Source organism: Dermochelys coriacea, chromosome 8 (genome assembly GCF_009764565.3).
Source record: "Dermochelys coriacea isolate rDerCor1 chromosome 8, rDerCor1.pri.v4, whole genome shotgun sequence".
NCBI lineage: Eukaryota > Metazoa > Chordata > Testudines > Dermochelyidae > Dermochelys > Dermochelys coriacea.
Window position 1 is genome coordinate 21,975,808 of NC_050075.1, and position 14,422 is coordinate 21,990,229.

At 49.8% G+C, this 14,422-nt stretch overlaps 1 protein-coding gene across 10 annotated transcripts in view; it reads left to right on the forward strand.

Annotated features, from left to right (window-relative positions):
- Positions 1-14,422, forward strand: part of ABLIM3 (actin binding LIM protein family member 3) — a 107,406-nt gene that overhangs the window by 39,236 nt on the left and 53,748 nt on the right. The gene's annotated exons all lie outside the window — the stretch shown is intronic.

Genomic DNA, 14,422 nt, shown 5'->3' on the forward strand with positions numbered 1-14,422 from the left:
TTTCCCTGCCGTTAGTGGATGCAAGCAACTTCTCACAGAGCTTACATTCTTTTACCCTTCATGCCTCTTCTGTATCCACACTCCGCTCGGGGACAGCTGAGCAGTTGCCAATCAAGAGAGACCCAGGCCTGGAAGAGCAGGGGGTACTGTGAGGTAGGAGTGTAATAGCAGAGCAGTGTGGGGTGCTTGGACTGGAACAGTGGGGCAGCTACCGTTAGGACTGAGGATCATTGATAGAGCTATGCAAAGACGGATTGCACAGCACTTAGCCACAGCTGGTCTGGCTAGCATTATCTTGTATATTAATGAACATTAAACTGCATTAAATTCCTCCCTATAAAACCCCAAATAAACACAACCCCCTGTGAATGCCGGCTCCTGCTGAGTGCGATGTGTCTGGCTGCCTTTAACAGTCCTGTCCTGCAGCCAGCAGAGATGTGATGTCGTCTGAGTCGGCATCTGCCACTTCGGTTCTGCTCACTGCTCTCCTCCTGAGCACCCACATCTTGTTTATTTCCCTTGTCATGCTGCAGGAGGTGACACCGCTTGCCGGTGATGGCTACGGAGGGTGACAGCACAAGGCAGGTGGAAGCAATAATTGGTTGTGATCTAATTAGGGGAGCCTGAGACCAGATTAGGAGCAGTAGCACTGTTTAGACCTGTAGCTGTAAACTGCAGATGGCTCTGATAGAAGAGGTGAGAGAAGGAGCCAGCCTGGTTTTGCCTAAGGTTTGTAATCCTGCCTGAATGACACAGCGCACTAGCTAACTCCAGCACTCAGAGGGTAGAAATACCTCAGTCCTGACCAGCTGTTCAAGGGCTGGGCCCCTAAACAGTCCTACCCTGCCTACCAAATTCCCAGCCTTCAGACCCGCCCTGCCAGTGCACCTCACTCCTGACCCGCAGCCCCTCTGCTGTTTTCATCCTTTATTATTTGTGATTTGTTAGAAGTGCGTATCCCTGGCTCTGGGTGCAGGGACAATAATTCAAAAACATGCAACTATTGGAATAAAATGAAAAATGCAAACCAACATCCCAACCAGGCTCATCTGGACTAGAAATTCTCAATTAGAATAGTAATATACTAGTGACACCTGCCTGCAAGCCACCCCCATAGGAGAGTGCAGGAGATGTGGCGGGGGGGCAGCAAACAGCCGGCTTGGAAGGTTAACAACTCCTGGCTGTGGACGGGGGTGACTGCAGAATCCAGGCCCTTCCTGGAGAATGTCGTCTCCATCTTAAACCAGGGGGTTGCTAGCTTGACCCCTTTCCCTAGTGGAACTATGAAGTCATCCAGGCAGCCAGGACCCAAACCATTCAGGAATTTATATTAGAGCTGATCAGAAAATCCACCAATTATCTTTCATATGAAATTAAACAAATCTGCAGTGCTTCCAATGTGTCCTCAGAAGAAATGTTCCGTTTTTTAAAACCACTTTTTGTAAAACAAAATTGGGGTTGGGTAAGGATGTCTTGTTTTCAACAAACAAAATCTGAACCTTTTTATCAACACCTGAAAACGTTAATTGAAAAAATTCTGGGGCTTCATTGAGGAAAATTTTGTCCCAAATGAAAATTTTCTGTGAAAATTCTCTCTTCAGTCCGAATGTCGTCTGTCGCTCAAAGAAGGTTTTGATGAAGAATCAGTTTTCCCGTATTCAGTAGAGCTGGTCAGCAACAGCCTGGTAACTGAACCTGCTGGTGCCAAACTGGGCCCTGCCAGCACACTAGTTTTCCACCACAGTTCCAGAGACCCAGACCCAATTCCCAAGCCTAGCGGTCCCTGATGGATGCAATTTCTCTGGGCATCTTCTCTCACTACAGAGCATCAGTAAATCACGTGGCCCTCAGCCTAGTTATCTTGGTACCTTTTAAACTTACAGATATAAAAGTTTGACCCTTTGTGGTTGTAACAAGCAGCTCCAATGCCAACGGATGATAAAGGCAGGGGATGCATGTGTGTGGAAAAGGGAGCGAGAGGGGAGGGGAGGGGAGGGCAGGGCAAAGTGGGGGATCCGTGCAGCATCATTTCCTAGCCCACGGCTGTGTTTGTCCTGATGGGCTTCCAACCCAGAAAACAGTTCCTGCACCTGTGTCTCTTGTGTTTGGGAGCCTGGAGTGATTCCTGTGCAGCTGAGAACTGGGCACGAACCAGCAGTCCTGATCTTCCACCAGGAACTACTGCCATTTTTACACAGCCAGAGCCAGCCAGTACTTCAGATCAGGCTGTTGTGGGTTGCAGTAAGAGTTTCTCAGCTGGCCGTGGCTCTGAGTTAGTCCTTTCCCTTGTGCTTATGCTAGCCGTTGGGCCAGGCTGTCAGCTGGCGAATGGCCTTGTGCCAGCTTCTGTTGCTCTTCCCCACCTTCGTCTGCCCGGCAGCAGCTTGTAGTGTGAGTAAAACATCCAGCTTCAGCTGGTGCATGCTCCTTCCCACACATCAGTGTAGCCTCTTGGATTGGAGATCCACCAGGGACAACGCAAGGCTGCCTTCACCGAGGCTGGCAAATGGGAGTCAGGCAGCATCAGAAAAGGCAAACTTAAAGAGACAGTGCACCTGATCAAAGGGGTTGGGCTTAGCTTAGCATTTAACCTGCTTAGCTTAGCATTCAACTAAATAGGCTGACCCTGCAAGCCCTCTGTGTGTGGGACTTGCACTGAAGTCAGTAGATCAGGGGTGGCCAACTTGAGCCTGAGAAGGAGCCAGAATTTACCAATGTACATTGCCAAAGAGCCACAGTAATACGTCAACAGCCTCCCATCTGCTCCCAGTGCCTCTCACCCACTGGCAACCCCGCCAATCAGTACCTCCTCCTACCTCCCTGCACCTCCCAATCAGCTGTTTCGTAGGGTGCAGGAGGCTCTGTGGTGGAAGGGGGGAGGAGCGAGGGTACGGCAGGCTCAGGGGAGGGGGCGGGAAGGGGTGGAGTGGGGTCAGGGCCTGTGGCAGAGCTAGGGGTTGAGCAGTGAGCACCCCCCGGCACGCTGGAAAGTTGGTGCCTGTAGCTCCAGCCCTGGAGTCGGTGCCTATACAAGGAGCCGCATATTAACTTCTGAAAAGCCACATGTGGCTCCAGAGCTACAGGTTGGCCACCCTGGCAGTAGATCTATGCTCAGTACTTCCCATAGAGCATTTCTCTTTGTATCTGCATATCCGTCAGGATGTTATGCTGTGCACAACATGGGCCCAACTTGGCTCTCAAACACACCTGTACAAATCCCAGTGACAGTTGTACCTGTGCATCTGTGGACAGAATAGATCCGTATGGGGCAAGTTTTAGCAAGGCTGAGGCTGGCCTCTTTACTTGCAGGCACAATTTTCATCTACAAAACTTTTGTTGGCATTGCCATGCCTGCAGAATGAATTTCAAGTGCTAAACTGAGTATTTGACTCTCTAACTAACTGATTCCCTGCCCCTCTCCCAAGCATATGAATTAAATCATCAGCTTCTTGAGGCAAGGTAGGACCTTTAACTTTCTTCCAAGTTTGCAAAGTGCCTTGCACACCATTGTGTGCCTTGTACAGTAGAGTAGGGCTCTGGATCCCTTAACACAATGTGTTTCAGAATGAGTACAGTGTATTTAGCCTATGTGTGAGCACAGACCCTGCCAACTTACCAGCTGTCTTCTCACTGTCTGGATCACCATATCCCCTTCCAGTCGACTGGTATGATAGCCCTGAGTTACGTAGCCGTCTTGGGCAGAATCCAGTGGGCATCACCATCTCCGGCTTTCCGCACCCAGTGCTTCAGCATCACTCCACTATCCCTGCCCCAGCAGCTGCAGTTCCCCTCAGCCACTACTCTCTGCCCCTTTGCTTAGTTCACCTCTCTTCCAGCTATTTATAAATGACACTTTTTCTCAGATAGCGCCTCCAATTTTGGGTGCTCCAGTTCTTGGGTGTCCAACTTGAGACCCCTTCGGCTTGATTCTCAGAGGCACCAAGTACCCTCAGGTCCTGTTGACTTCAGCTGGAGCTGGAATGATCAATGTGGGTGAAAATCAGGGCCAGGTACATGATGCTGGGTGTACAAAATCACCGCCCCGGCTGAAAACTGACCCAAAAGCTGTCTGCTGCATTCGGGTGGCAGCAAAATTCTCTCGCTCGTTGTTTATCTGCTCATGCCTTCTTTGGTGGGACACACTTACTGATTTGTGAACTTCATCTCTATCAGACAGTGTACAGTGACAACTGTGGGAAGAGAAGAGAGAGAGAGATATCTGCATTCTCCCCCCTCACCTGCTAAGGAAGAAAGGCGAAAGCTGCTGTCAGTGCTCGTTAGATTATAGTCCTACCAACTATCTCCCGAGCAGGGCTCATCAACAGGATATCAAGGTGCCAGAAATGGTCAAGATCCTACACCTCCCACCCCAGACCAGTTTCCAAACTCTAATCTGTATATTCCCTCTCCCCCACACATGCAAACATCAAACCCCGCTCTGTTGATTAGAGAATTGGCTGTTCCATGTATAGGGAAGGTCAGAATTCTGAAATGAGACACAAGCAAAGGGGAGGCCAGAAAGATCCATGATAATAGAGCAGTGACAGCCTAGAGCTGTGTCCTCAGATGCTGTTAGTGGCAGGAGGCACCAGACCACATGCTCTGCAATCTGTGACCTGCACAGAGCTGGCCATACGGTTAATTAACAAGATCATCCACTTCTTTTAGTCAACATTGAAATGATGGGCTTGTTGGATCTTAGAGGAAGGTGCTTGTATTACTGGGAACTGGTGTTGGGAGCTTTCCTTCTCCTGGTCTCACTAGATGAATGGATATGGCCTGAAGTTCCTCAGGGAAGGTGCTTCTCTGTCCTGCAGTAAAACTACTGTGGTTTTATTTTCTCCCTCTACCTATTGAGGAATTTCGACGTCTCCACCATAGTATGGCTCTGTCCACACAACGCAGCGATATGGAGTAGGGCGGAATCATTATCCCCATTTTATAGATGGGGAAACCAAGGCACAGAATGATTGAAGTGACTCACAAGAAGCCTGTGGCTGAGCAAGGAACAGAATTCAAGAGTCCTGAGCCACAGTCCGCTGCTTTAACCGCCAGACTCTACATCCCTAATCCCAGTTTCTGCTTATTGGGTGATAAGAGGCTCGGGGGAGACATTGAGGTTGTGGGGAAAAGGTTAACTAAATCTCCACATGCTGGGGTATTTCCCTTCCTCCCACACTGCTGGCTTGTCCCCTGGATGAGAAACAGGCCTGAATTCCATCCTGACTGAGGGTAGTCTGAGAGGTGGGGATGAGCAGTGGCCAGGGCAAGCCTAGAATGCTTTCAGGATACTAAAAGGAGACGTTTGCTGCCCCTGCTCTTTTCTTTGCTAGATAAATTAATTGCACGTTGAGTAAATAGCCCTGTGGTCTGTGTGGGGCCTGGGATACTAGAATCGCAGAGCCAGACAGATATTTGGGGGTTCCCCGTTTCAATAGATTTAATGTTGGCTTTCCCCAAACTCCCCAGAAGTAACTGCATTTGTGGGGTCACCTCATTGGAAAGTGGCTGTTCATACACAGACTCGCTGGTGCAACTCCAAGGCCTTCCCCCAGGCAGAATTTGGCTCAGGACTTTAGCAACTGTTTACTTCTGAGTTTGGGAGAAGAGATTACAGCCAGCCCTGTTCTTCAGAGAAAGAGTCCAGAGTGGTATCTGCTTGTGAGCTTTCCCGGCTGGATAACAGAGCCCTGGCTCTAAGCTTCTAGCCCAGCTCAGGGCCCAGGCCCCACTCTGCCCACACCCTCAGCTGGGGGCTGGGTCCCCTTCTCCTCACCATTTCATCTCCACAGATTCCTCAGCAGATTCTGTCTCCTTTGGGGCACCAAGACCTGGGCTTCCCCTCCAGTTATCAGAGCAGGGGTCTCCCTCTGGCACTGACCTCTAGCCATCTCCTTTCCATGGCTGACAATCTGGCATTTTGCCCCAGCCTCCTTCCATAAAAGAACTTGAAGCAAAAAATTTTCCTGGCCACTCACTGAGGGACGTCCCTTGACCTCCCAGTGTCCACCAGCCTGTTGGGCTCAGGTCTCGGAGCAAGGTAGGCAGGTACCAGCTTTGTCAGGGGAACCATGATGATTGTTGATGTTCTCCCTTCCTCTTGCTAAGCCACAGTCAGTACAGGCAAAGGCTCATAGCTAATCCTTCAGTTCAGAAGCCCATCAGCTGCCTTCAGCAGCTTGTTTTCCATATGGGCCCACAGCTGGCAGCTCCCTTTGGTCCAGATCCAGTGCCCTGGCACCATAACGCAGCGCCCTGGGTAACAGATTGCAGCAGCCAACTACTCGGCTATGGGCTATTCTCAAGTCTCCTTTTTTCTTTTTTAGTCCCTGATCCAGCAAAGCACTTAAGCACGTGCTTTACTCCAAGATGTTCTCAGTGGGACTGCTCCCCAGCCTATCGCTGAGAATGTGTGTAGGTGCTTGTTGGATTGGGGCCCTAGTGCCTTTTTCAGCCTGGGGTTCATTTCATTGTGAAGGTTTCCCCTTTGCACCTCTATCGAGTCATGTGCTCCCTGCTCCTTCCATGCTGCTGCCCCTCAGTCCTTCCTCACACCATGCCACACCTGGCAGCAATGCGAACAGCCTTTAGGAGCCACTCTCCTGTAAAACCTACCACACTCTCATTCCCTGCGCTTGGCAACCTCTGCACAGTGTGGATTTTTCTGAGAGGATGATTTACGAGCCAATTACTGCAGGAAATGTGCAGCGGATTAATGGGATTAATCATTCACTAGCTCCTTCCCGCGCAGAAAGGGAACAGGAGAAGTGTCCATAGGGTGCTGACCTGCATGGGGACGGCCGACCCAAAAACCCCATTCTGTAGAGTTACAGAGACTGCACATGCCTCCTTCATAATGGCGTGTGTTCCTGGCCAGTCACTCCCTTCCACACCTAGCACCTTACGCATCAGTACATCCATTGCATAGCCATATACCAACACATACCCCGACACACCCTCATCACACATCTACACATGCATCCATACCAACATACACCCACATCACACATCTACACATACATCCATACCAACACACACCCACCTCACTCATCTACACATATATCCATACCAACACACACCCTGACACACCCACATCGCTCATCTACACATACATCCATACCAACACACACCCCGACACACCCACATCACTCATCTAAACATACATCCTCACCAACACAAACCCTGACACACCCATATCACACATCTACACATCCATCCATACCAGCACACATGCATCACTCATCTACACATCCATCCATACCAACACACACCCCAACACACCTACATCACTCATCGCCACGCACATCCATACCAACATACACCCCAACACACCCACAGCACTCATCTACACATCCATCCATACCAACACACACACATCACTCATCTACACATCCATCCATACCAACACACACCCGAACACACCTACTTCACTCATCAACACACACATCCATACCAACACCCCCCGACACATGCACATCACACATCTACACATACATCCATAACAACATACCCACATCACACAGCTACACATACATCCATACCAATACACACCTGCAGCACACATCTACACGTACATCCATACCAACACACACCCCAACATACCCGCATCACACATTTGCACGTACATCTGTACCAACACACACCCTGACACACCCGCATCACACATCTACACATCCAACCATAGTAACACACATCCTGACACACCAGCGTCACACATCTACACGTACATCCATACCAACACACCCACATCAACCATCCACACATACATCCATGCACACATCTGCACACCAATGCATACTAGCACATCCACATCATATATGTGCATGCACTTCTGCGCACCCACATCACACTCAGCTCTTCTGCACTTGCACACCCATATCATACACATCGGTACACCAGAATACACTTCACACAACAACGCACAATACTGGTTCTGGTTAATAATGAATACTTTGCATTTCTGCAGTACCCTTCACCTGTGGCTTTCCAAGCATTGTGCAAACATTAATTACCAGTAGTTAATTATATCAGACTCCCCATGCTACTGTGGGGGAAGGTATCTCTCAAATACACTCGTATCAAACAAAGTCAGGATCTCCAAGTGAGGTGTGACAGCTTGCAGTTGCATGCTCCTGACTATGAAAATTGGAGTCACAGCTTACACACATCAGACATGTCCTGGAGCACTAATGGCGTACAAGACGGGACAGGGTTATATCAGGTGAGCAAGGATAAAAAAACAGGACAGTGGCGGGATGCTGATAAGGGACGATAGAAAGGAGATCTTAGAAATACCCGTTGGTCTCCTGTTCCCCACAGCTTGTATTCCAGCTGCCTCAAAATGTCTGCTACAGCCCCTGCTCCCCTTACAGCCCCATGCCTCCGTTATGTCCAGCTTGTGCATCTGGACACTCTCCTCCTGTTGAGTACATGGATTCAATCCAGCTTGTATCGAAACACTTGTCCAGTCCGCTCGGTGCACCCAGGGTTTAACAGGGCACTTGGACACAAGGATTCTGGCTAGCTGATCCAGCCTGCTTTCTACACTTCCAAGTCAGTTGACTCCCTGATTATATCTCATTGCTGAGGCAGCTTATGCTCTGTTTATATCACACCTTTGACTGTCTTACGCTCTGTTTATGTCACACCTTTCAATCAGGTGATTTGCTGATCACGTCTCATCCATAAGGCAGTCCTGTGCTGCTTACATCACACCCACAAGCCGGCTGATTCTGTGTTTATATCACCCTGTCTGAACTGCTTCCATCACAGCACCAAGCTCTCTTTACATCCGGCTCTTAAGACCCTTCCAGAAGCTGTTAATGACCATTTTAAGTCAGCCAATGGCTCTTGGGACAGCCAGCAGGGGGCACTGCAAAGCCACATGAGGTGCTTCACACTTTCTCAACACCTAAGCATGCTACTCTGAGTCCCTGTTAGATCGGATTCCACTGTCCCTGGGACATCTATCAGCAGCATTTCTTAAGCAGCTAGTATCTAGGCACCAGTCGCTCTCACTGCAGCAGCAGGTGGGGACACTAGCCCTGGCCGATGAGTGCAATGTCCGTAGGGGGCATGGTTGGTGACAGCAGGTTCTTTTGCCACCTGGCAGATGGCATCTGCCTGTTATTTGTGTTTGTTTCACTCCCCTCTCCTTTTGATGAAGATAATTTCTTTCATCCCGAAGGATCCCGGACTATCCGGGGATTGCTCCCCCGGCCACTCCTCTGGGGAGGAACGCAGCAGCTGTTTGCCAGGACATAGCGATTTAGAACACAGCGATTTAGGACACAGACAGCATGTGGACAGGACAGGAAGGGAAGAAAAACAGTTTACCTAACTGAGACTGCAGAGGGGCCTTAGGAGGAAGCAATTACCAACGAATACTGGATCGAACATCTTTACTTGCAGGGGAAGTGCCCAGGAGCTCTTTAGTGAATAGTTGTATGTGGCCTCTCAGCTGGTGTCCCAGCAGCACAACACGCCTGGTGCTCTCCTAGGGTTTTGCTTCAGGATTGACTTCCAGGGACTAGCAGCTGCATCTGCCCCTACAGCATCTGGTTTTCCCATAGTGGTCTCCTATCCAAGGGCTGACCAGGCCCAGCTCCACGCAGCTTGTAAGATCTGACAAGATCACAGCCCTTGGTGATGTGGCCACGGGTCGCAGGCTTTTGAAAGTGTCTAGCACAGTGGGGTCCTGATCACTGACTGGAGATGACAAATGCAGCTGCAAAGACATTGGAAAGAGATACAGCCCAAGCCTGGGGAGCCGTGAGGTCCAGATGGCTTCCCTTCCTCACCCCTACCATTGCATAGGGTAAAAATAGGTAAACAATGGCCAGGGGGCCACATCGGACTCTATGGGCCAAATCACCCCTGCTGGAAGAGGCTGGAATTACACCAGGGAGGAATCTAGCCCTACGGAACCTTTAGTGTTGCCGTTAGGAGTTAGCGCATTAACAATTAGGTGAACTTGGCTTAATTTTATTGCTAAACAAGCATTTCCATCTTGGGCAGGAGTGAACCAGTGTGCGATTAAGGCATACCAGTGGCAGCGCAGCTTAGATCCCCACCCCCTGCCCCTGACTCCTGCATCACATCCTGTGAGTCGCCTAATGCCACTTACATTATTACTGGATTATTTTGGCATAATGAGCTTTGCCCTGATCGGCTGTCCCTCTGCTAGGGCGTGTAGCGATGTGTAATACTTCCTGTGCAGGGCCAAGAGGGAACAGCCAGCTTCTCGAAAACAAAAGGCTGCAGAGCAAAACAAAGCACTGATGTTTAGAGGGAGAAATTCTGGACCCAGCCTGAGATTAATCTCAGTTTGGGGGAGCTTTCCACTTCATGCTGAACAAAGCGAGCATGCAAGAAGGTGATGATTCCCTGGGCCAGATTCTGATCCCACATATGCTGGTGTAAATCTGGAGTGACTCCTCTGATTTCAGGATTTACACTGGTGTAATTGAGTTCGGATACTGAATCTCTGGCTTCCATAACCATTATAGTCTCCTCCATCACTCTCCTACTCTTTCCTATTCTCTTGTGCTGTCTCTGCCTAATCTGTCAGATTATCAGATCAGGGCTTGGTGACATGTTGCTATGGTCACCGGGAAGTTCCCCCTAGAGACAAGAAGCCCATAATTGATGGATGAATTTTCCGACACAGATTTTTATTAATGTTTATTCAAATGTTGATTAATTCCCCTACTCACATCCCCAGCTTCTCTGGCCGAGGCCTCTGGAGTGATGTGGCTCTATCCCATGGGCTGGCAGAGGCGGTTTGCACTGCTATAACCCTTTCTCTGCTGGCATCCCATACAGAAGATATCAGTATTCACAAGCTATTGCAATATACCACCTAGTAGTATCATGTATATCCCTGGGGGACCCTGACCACTTGATCCAGGGTCCCTCCTAGACTATGTGCTGTTAACAGTTGTGCTCCAGGCTTGCAGAACAGTCTTGGATTTCATGGACTCTCAGAAATGAGAGCTGGGAAAAGACTATTAGGCCCCATCCTCTAGAGGCCAATGTAGGTTTCTTCCTGGTCAGTGTTTGAGCATACTAAGGGAGAGAGCCTAGCCAGTGTAGCATTTAGGCTCTTTTCCTTCTTCCACATATACAGTCCTCTCTCATCAAGCATTTCCTGAGAGAAGAGTTCTCTATGGCCCTAGACATCGCCTGTACGTAGGCATGTAATCGTACTATAAATGCTCCCTGTTGAGAAGCTGTCTATTGTAACAGTCCATGCTAGTCTGTTGTTTAGTGCCTTGTTCTGTGGTTTGACTGAGGACCCCAGAGTCATGCCCTGTTATTTATTTCCATATGGGCGATGTGTAAACAAGCACATGAATTTGTTGCTGGGTTTTATTAGTTTGCCGTGATGAGCTCTATTGGCAGAACTCGGAGATTCCTATGCTGTCACTACTGGATTCGCCAACTGGGCAGCCCAGCTCATTTCAGACATCAGGAAAATCAGCCCATTTGGGAATAATTTCATCTCTTGGAACTAGAAGAGAGTCGGAACCAACATTTGGGACCTTGGAGAAGCTCAGGTCCAGAGCCACACATTGCAGCTAGTTGCTATCTCTATGATAGGCCAAACCACAGCTCCAGGTTTCAGTCCTGCAAACCTCCACCTGCAGAATCTGTGTTGGCATCACTGGGAGTTCTGTGTATGCAAAACATTTGCAGGATGAAAAGTCCAGCAAATCTTGGAAGTTCAGCTCCAGATCTGGGCCTGAGCTTGAGTCTGTCTCTGGATGTGACCTATATCAAATGCATCAGGGAACGTGTGCTTTTCCCATGCCCTGCCTAGGCAGCAGCTTTCCACACTGAGGAGGGGAGATGGATTATAGCAGGCTCAAAAATATCATGAGATGGATTGCCTGTCTGGGCAGGACTAGGGGCCACACCCTAGAAGTCACTAATTGTGGACACTGTTCTGCACCCAAAGAGCCTGTCTCAGTGATTGGTAAAAGCGCTCAGATGATCACTGGCTGAGGATTTGGCATATCAGATGGAATTTGGGCACAAGATACTCTTTAATTTGTGTTGGGTTTTTAGCATAAGAACCCGCAGTGGGCTGATTCTCTTTGTCTGTCACCGAATCTGCTGAATATAGCCCCATCGCTACAGCGAATGATGTGTCTTTCTGCGGAGAGATCGCTGCTGTTTGATGTCCCTTCACTCAAACTCTGGGACTTCGTTCATGTACCAGGCTTTCAGTGACCTCGGTTTCCTTTTTTCCCCATATAAACAGTTCATCCTGGGGTTACCAAGCCTCCAGCCCATTGGCTCAGACTCACCAACCACTTAAATACCAGCTCAGGGGCTTCACTCTTCTGCCTTTTTTCCACTCATCTCCTCCGAGCCTCACACTCCCTTTGCATTCTTACAGTAGTGGCAGCAGGAACAAATACTTTGCTGCTCAGGCCTAAAAACCCCAGTACCGTGTCCAAAAGCTCCTACACACTGCATGGGGGAAATGCGCCTAGAACAAAGGACTATGAAATTGTAATGGACAGGAGGTGCCCTTTATCCCTCTGTGATGTCTGTGTTCTGAGGGAGAGCCTGCTTATAGAAATCCGAGGGGGAAGGACTCCTTTGGTTGGATAGTTCCTCCCTCTTCCCCTAGAGCCAAGAGCAGGGTTCTGTTCTGCTCAGCCGTCCTTCTCATGTTGCGGTGTACACAGCCCTTCCTGGAGGTCTGCAGAGTGAAATGTTCTGCTGAGCAAGCAGTGAGGGACGCGGGTTTGGGGAGCGGAGCTGGAGGTGAATGCCCTAGAGGATCTTTTCCGTTTTCGTCAGACTGAGGAAGTTGGTGCACTCCTGCCCTACAGTCTATTTTCCAGGGTTTTCTCTAGTTTAATGGTTCAAGCAGTGGAGCTTCCACCATTTACCTGGACAAACAGACCACTCCACAGTCTAACTGCCCTTCCAGTGTCTGCCCTGAGGGATCCCAAGGAGATTTCTGGAGAGGCTGCTCCCATCCAGCGTTTCTCTAGCTCCCAGCAGAACACTTCCCACAGGGGAACTGTCCCATCCCCCAGACAGACTGGTGATGAGGACCAGTTCTGGGGGTTGATGATGAAAAGTGGAGCCTTTCTCCACCCAGGGGCAGATTTGATCCCAACCTAGGTCCGTACAGAATGAAAGTTATCTCCTAACAGCTATTTGGAGGCCTGGGTGAAATAAATTAGTGGGTGTCACTCCAGTTCCTAATGAAATAGGTGTCAGCATCACTAAAATCCCGCCCCCCCACACACACATAAAGTTTGGCATTGTCAGTTTGTTGTCTCTCTCAGCAGATGCCCAGGACTGAATGGGCTACAGAACACAATTAATGCTCTCCCTCCAGGTTTGTTGTGATGCACCAGCCTGGCAGAGGGTAGGAAGCTTGTCCAGCCGCTGTCCCTACTGCCCCTGGTTTGTGGAGAAAGAAGGGACGTCCCTCCCTGGGGATGCCTGATGGGGCCTTTCCCCAGTCCCAGACTCACCTTAGAAAAAAAAAGCAAGGTGGATGCATGCTGATCATGCAAAAGGAGCAAGGGGCAACTGTCCGGGTGGGGAGGGAAGTTGCTGTGCTGGCCTCGAAAGGGAGGAGATGCAGTTTCTGGGAGGGCTTGCTGTTCGGCAAGCTCCTTGCTGACTCTGCGGCTGGGAAGCATCTGCTGGAGAGTGGGGTTAGTGTTTGGACTAGGATGTGTTTACTCAGGCAGCAGCTCCTCTTCCAAGGGCTGGGGAACAGATGTTTGGGAACTGCAGAGACGCTGTCTGGCTGCAGCAGTAAATATACAACCCAAATGGGAGAGAAGGGGAGACAATGGGGCGGGGGCAGGTGTGGGAGGGACAGACTCCTTTGGGGCTGTACTTGTCAGCACGGTTGCAGGATGCATGTGCTTTCACTTCTCATCCTCCCAGATATGTTTTGGGTTTTTTTTACATGGTTGCACCAATCCAGAAACGAACCTCAGAAAACCAGTGCCCTGTCCCACCCAGTCCCCCAGGATAGCAGGGACTCAGGGAGCTCCACCTTGCCAGTGCAAGACCTGAAGCTCTTTGAGTTTGGGAGAACAGTACGTGTCCCCATGGATCCTCCTGCTCCTGAGCTCTCACGTTTCCAGGCAGCAGATTCTTGGCATCATTTGCTTGGTAAAAGCTGATAAGAATCTGGGGCCAGGTGAGTCCTGGGCTGTCTCTAGGGAGACAGCGCCCAGTGGCCAAGCTCAATTTCCATTTTTGGCCTCCATTTCTGTGCATCCAACTGACGAGCCTCTGAGAAGCAGGTACATGGCTTGCATGTGGCCCATAACGCAGAACTGCCCCATCTTTGTGGGGGGGGGGTACAGTTGGTGGTTTATTCCAAGCCTGCTCACCTAGAATGAGGAGAAGGAGTGATGTTTTGACCTTTTTAGAA